This window comes from Euphorbia lathyris, chromosome 10 (genome assembly GCF_963576675.1).
Source record: "Euphorbia lathyris chromosome 10, ddEupLath1.1, whole genome shotgun sequence".
Classification (NCBI taxonomy): domain Eukaryota; kingdom Viridiplantae; phylum Streptophyta; class Magnoliopsida; order Malpighiales; family Euphorbiaceae; genus Euphorbia; species Euphorbia lathyris.
This window is the reverse complement of record NC_088919.1, coordinates 54,719,804-54,726,229: the sequence shown is the minus strand read 5'-3', so window position 1 is coordinate 54,726,229 and position 6,426 is coordinate 54,719,804. Positions and strand designations below refer to the sequence as shown.

At 36.4% G+C, this 6,426-nt stretch overlaps 1 long non-coding RNA gene across 1 annotated transcript; it reads right to left on the bottom strand.

Annotated features, from left to right (window-relative positions):
• Positions 1 to 650: 650 nt before the first annotated feature.
• LOC136209449 (uncharacterized) lies at positions 651 to 4,378 on the bottom strand. Its single transcript, XR_010677537.1, has 3 exons — positions 3,945 to 4,378; positions 2,506 to 2,582; positions 651 to 884 (listed from the first exon to the last, which is right to left on the bottom strand). It is a non-coding gene; the product is annotated as an uncharacterized lncRNA (long non-coding RNA).
• Between the last annotated feature and the right edge of the window lie 2,048 nt (positions 4,379 to 6,426).

The window sequence follows — 6,426 nt, the reverse complement described above, 5'->3', positions numbered from 1 at the left end:
TAGGGTCTATAGCACCCAAGTGGCAATTGAAATATTGAAAGGAGTATACCCCTAGTTACAAAATGTTGAATGCATAATTCTTGAATCCCATCACTGTTCGTATCAGCAGCTTAGTAGGTGTTTTACTATTTAGCTCAGCCACATTCATAAGGAGGTTTCAGTATCTAGTCCCTAAAGTAATAGGAGAATTTCTTCATTCATTCGAGATCTCTTTCGGGCCTGGAGTTTTTCGTTTGTTGCATACAATAACCCAAAGGGCGGTCACTACAAGAAAACAGCGAGTTAGCAACCGAAATTTCGGTCGCTAATTTAGCGACCGAATTTTGTCTTTTTTAGCGACCGAAAGCCTGTTGCTAAATTTAGCAACCCGAATTCCCAATCTGCGGTCGCTAATATTTGCGACCGCTTTAGCAACCACTATCGGTCGCTAACACTAGAATAGGGCCCACTTTCACTACATGAGTTGGGACAGTTTAATGACGAACTAGAACATAATATTTGTCGGTAATTTTGTTGATAATTTGTTAAGACGTATTCACCGACAAACTGAAAATGAACAATTCTGTCTGTAAATATATACAAGATAATAATTTTTTATTTTTTATTATTATAATTATAATCAAAATTACAGTATAATTTTGTAATATAAATGAAACTCAGAATATATTTATAAATAGTATTTGAAGTTACATCAAAACATATAAATCTCATAATCCAAGTGCTAGATTAAACTTAATAAGTTAAGTCAAAATATATAAATATCCAATACAAAAATTTATCCATCCCTATTAAGCCCTCCAGCACCCACAGCCACACTAGCCGAAGTCCTGCATAGCCAAAAGACTCCTAGAGCACTCACAACCACACTCATAGCAGTGAAAGTCCTGCATAACCAGAAGAGAGGTTCTGAAAAGAAAATACAAGTAGAAAACAACAAAACAAAGTGGACTTCTATACAATTAATTTAAGTTCCAATATGATTTAAGTTGAAATAGTGCACTACATAGACCATATTAAATAAATACTACATTTCGAGCATAACGTAATAGAACAATGACAATCAAATAGAATAGATGATTAGATGTATCTATCTGATATTAATTGGACATTAATTTATGATTACTGTCTCATTTGCAGAAATACATTTTATAACTGATCGCAAGAGGAGCATCAAGCAGCAACAATGACAACAACCCTAATAAGCAAGGAAACATATAATTACGGGCTTATAAAGCCACAATTGAACACAAATAATAATAATAATAATAATAATAATAATTCACACATAGTTGAAATTGCCATTTTTTCTAAAGCATGGATAATTTCATTATCTGATCACGGGATAAAAACAATACAAATATCATTAAGCTCTTGAATGAGCTTTTTATAATCTGAAGTTATGATTCCTAATAAATATAGATCCAATAAAATCCGATAAAATAGTTAGAGTATGAGACTATGAATACCACAAACGCTGCCCATAAAAGTGCTTCACGTAGAAACAAAGCTTCTGTCATACTTGGAGTTGTACAACTAGCCAAACCGGCAAATTTATAACTAATCCGAATCCCATCATTATTAGTAAGCGCACAACCAAAAGTGGAACATGATAAATGACTATGAATCTTAGTATCAACATAATAGAAAAGGCGTGAAAGCTGGCCAGAATGTCTTGAAATAGAAGATTGCAAGACAAATCAATGAGTATAAAATTCATTGAAACAGAGCATGCTTAAATAGAAGTTGTACACAGGTGGATTCTATTACAATGAATATGGGCAACTAGTTGTACAATGCAACTACTTGAAACACTATATATATGCAGCAAGAAGCATAATATGAAAAACACATTTTCTCAAGAAAACCACATGTAAAAGGGCGGCCCGGGGAGGGGTCCCACCACAAGGGTGTACTGGGGGCAAGCCTTCCCTTTTTTTTTTGGCAAGAGGCCACTCCTAACACTCGAACTCGTGACCTCTTGGTCAAGAAAACCACATGTAATTGCATATAATAATAACAACAGTAAAAACATTAGCCCCAGGGTTAGTTCTGTCATCATATAAGAATTAGCACCAGGGTCAGGGTCATTTTCGACATCCTGATTTATCTCCTAATCAAATGAGAAATCAAGATGGATTTCATCTCTCGCTCTAGTCCTGTCACCAAGGCAGTTATTCCCCTCACCACAAAGCTCAAACATATAACAAGTTGTTAGATCATGAATGATATCATGAATGAGATGTCTTGCTTCAATCATGTAATGCACGTCTTTAAACAAATTTATCCCCATCATATATATAACCATATCATCTACGGGTATACTAAATACGCTACAAATGAAGAGGCATGGCTAGAGTTCAGTTGGTATGTTTCTTGGCTTAGTCATACATGTGTCCACATGTGCGTGTGTGAAGTAGAGAGGGGAAGATAGATGATCAAGCCTATTCAAAAGATTTCAGCCATAAACATAAAATTTGAAGCATGGTTCAGCATATTGTTTGTTACCTCAATTTCCATCTTAAATGAAACTAGGCGTGCCATGGCTACAACAGCTGCTTCTTGATCAAATCCAGCTATCAATCCTACAAACAGATTGAATATCAACAAAACAATCTATCACCGTTATCACATGAAGATTGAGAAAGATGCACATATTTTGAACAATCTATCAGTCCAAGTGAACTAGCTTATAGCAGCCCAACTCAACCTACAAATATTCTCACCTATAGTTTTTTACCTCCTTAGATAAGTACGGGAGATGCGTATGTTGAGATGGATGTGTGGTCACACGAGAAAGGACCGGGTGCGTAATGAAATAATTAGGACAAAAGTAGGGGTCACATCTATTGAGAATAAAATGAGAGAAAACCGACTAAGGTGGTTTGGCCATGTGAGACGTAGAGCGCTTGATGCGCCGGTTAGGAGAACCGAAGAGTGGCAAAGGGATGTAGTGGTGAGGGGTAGGGGAAGACCTAAGCAAACTTGGAGGAGGGTGATCGAGAGTGATATGAGTTTATTGGGAATTGAGGAAAATATGGTAGTGGATAGGACGGAGTGGAGGGAGCGAATCTGTGTCGCTGACACGACTTGATTTTCACGGTTTTATATGATGGTTCATGTTAGCCGACCCCGAATCATTTCGGGACTAAGGCTTTGTTGTTGTTGTTGTTGTAGATAAGTACGGGAGATGAAAACATTTAGTTTACATTATGTATGAAAATTATAGATAAGGGTGTGTTGGAGTAAACATTAGAAAAAAAAAACAGAAAGAAAGCCAGATGTATACCCTTACCCATATATATATTGCTTTTCCTTTGTTTCATTGTAATTATGTGAAGTGTGGCTCATGAGATAATATTCTATTGAAAACGAAAAGCTTGAAAGCTTCCTAAAAATTCCAAAAGGTACTGCATTAGAACCAGGGTCAGGGTCATTTTCCAAAAGGTTGGCAAGAGGCCGCTAAAGACTCGAACTCGTCTTTGGTCAAGAAAAAATATCAGACCTTTCATTCCCCACATAATTAAATTTCTTAACCACAAACTTGTAGAAGTTGTCAAGTCTTTGATCATGGAATCTACAATTAATACTTAGAAATCCAGCAGTATTTAGAAACAAAAACAATAATGAATGACAGGGTTACTAAAACAGGAGAGGAAAAGAAGTTAACAAGCTCCTTCATCAATCAATAAACTCAGCATATTTCTCAAGAAAAAAAAACATCAACCAAACCCAGGATGAACATAATTCGATATCATATTAATCAAAGTGCATCCAAAATGCTAATTAATAATCATGCACAGTGATAATGAAAGAATTATAAAGACTTATTTATGAAAGAGCTCCCTGGATGTTTTTGTATGTTTATAGAAACAGAGCATTTATCCTTACTCATGCGTTTTTTAACCTCATAATCAAAATTAAGAGTATAACTAGCAAAATCGTACCTAAAATCAGCCAAATTATAGGGCGTTGGAGTATTCTTCCATCTCTTTCATGTTATCCCCAAACACTTTTCCTTGATCTCGAGATCTTACGATAAGGATTTAAACCAGGAGCAATGAGATCTAGATGTCGTCTACGGGATCTGAGAGGCCTAGTCTATCAATGTCGTCCCTCCAACAAGTGAAACATGAAATTATGGATTTGAGCTTATCTTTGAGAGTTGAAGAATAGCACTCGGTAAACATCGGCATCGCCATTTTTGTTTTTTCTTGAAATAACTGATGTGAGGAAGAAGAAGATAGGAGAGGATTAGCTGAGGGCTTAGGTGAGAGATGATATTAGGTCGGAGCGGAAGAAAGGAGAGGGCAGTAAGATGAGTAAAAGGCCGATCTTTCAGGAGAGGAGGATTGTCGAGGTCGTAGAGGAGAAGAGAGAAGAGGGGTTTTAGGGTTTTCTTTGTTTTCTTTTATGTTTATATATATACTTCTTTTTTCTTTTTAATTTATTTTATATTTTCTTTTTAATTTATTTTATGTTTTCTTTTTCCATTTTATTTTTATTTTATTTTGCAACAGCAACGCAGTTGCTAAATGAAAACACGGGTCACTAAATTTGGGGTCAATTTTGCTGTTGCGCAACAGATGAAACTATTAGCAACCGACTCGGTCGCAATGTAGCGACCGAATTTTTTCTGGTCGCTATATTCGGTTGCTAACTTGCTGTTTTCTGGTAGTGGCTAAGATCATGTTACTTTCTAGTGAAAGTCGGGACACAAACTTTTTCACAAGAAGGCATCCAACATCCATGACTAGGTAAGAGAAGTCTTTTTCATAAGGGAGACAACGGACGTATCTCTGAGTTTCCCTCAATACTGGAAATGAAATCCTAAGCTTAAACTGTTGGAAAAAATGGCTTTGTTGTTGAAGAAAATGACTTTGAATTGTGGAGGTATATTTGTCTTTAGGGACTTTGCTCTTAAGAGCACTTTTCATATATGGAGTTGGGCTTCATAAGCCTCTAAATTACGTTAAGTGGGTTTTAGCAAATATACCATACGCGCGCACTCGCTCGTTCGTTCACACGACGCCCGCTCGTCCCGACTGGAACTTTATTTTTCTCCTGTTCTACCTCCACGTTCTAACGTGTATATGGACGTTCTAACGTTCTTATTTCTGAACCTTATAAATACATAAGTTTTCCAGCTTTGAAAACACAATTTTTTTTTTTAATCTTTTTCAATCAAACTTTCTGGCAATTAAAACACTCTTGTTGTTCCATCATCTTCGACTTTGAGTGCACAAGTTCGAAGGTCTCTGTGTTAACCTTGGGAGCGACCGGATTTTCAGATTGTACCTCGGTCTGCCGAAATGGCTTTCAAGGCAGTGGCCTCCGTCACAACACAGTTCGTTTTCTTATTCAATTTGCGATTTGCTTTTCTGTTACCGTAAATCTTTTCCTACATAAACGACCCATATATTATGCTCTTAATGCTGTGAAATTACTTCAATCAATTCAAAAAGAGCATTGGACTTATAGAGAGGCCTTGGAATTCATTTTCGCCAATAAGCCTTTAGTGGAGGTCCAGGGAGAAACCGTGATTTATTTTACCTATGGTTCTCTTATTGAAGGTAACCACTGGGTTTTGTTTTATTTCTAATGAGATCTCTTTCTCTTGTATCCTTTTGTAGGGATACGGACCATGTGGCCTCTATCTATGTAGAGCATAGGGAGGTGTTGAAGGCGAAGAAGGCCTAACAGAAGGGTAAATGGTCTTCTTCTTCCACGGAGGGGATAATTCGTGCCAAAAAATCTAGATCCGCGACGTTATCTATAGGTGATCCTACCTCTGGCGGATCCTTACCCTCTATAAGGGGTTCTGATATCTTTGTGGGATCAGATGTTCCTTTGAATCTACCACGTATCCCTGTCACTGCTCCTGTGTCTGTTATGCTGGTAATGTGCTTGCCTGTTTTTATCTTTTTACCATGTATGATACACATTCTTAAATACTTTGTGTCCTTATAGCTAGTTTTATCCCTACCGTCTAAAATGGTACAATTTTATCCATAATGTTGGAAACCAAAAGCAATTTTACTCCTAACGTTAATAAATTGTGTCAATTTGAGAAATAATTCATTAAACTGTCTTCTCGATCATGAATAATGGTGTCTGAAATTGATCCAATTTATCAACGTTAGAGGTAAAATTGGTGCAAAATTACAAAATTGATATGCAATTTGTGAAAAATAAAGAAAAAAAATGATTGTATTTTATAATAGTGTCTGAAATTGATCCAATTTATCAACGTTAGGGATAAAATTGCTCTTGGCTACAAACATTAGGGTAAAATTGCACCATTTTAGATGTTAGGGGTAAAATTGCACCCGACCCAAAACGTTAGGGTTATTTGATGCGTAACAACCCGAGAATCCCGAAAATGGATGATTAGGAGTCGAAAACATTATAATTTACGTTTTTTATAAA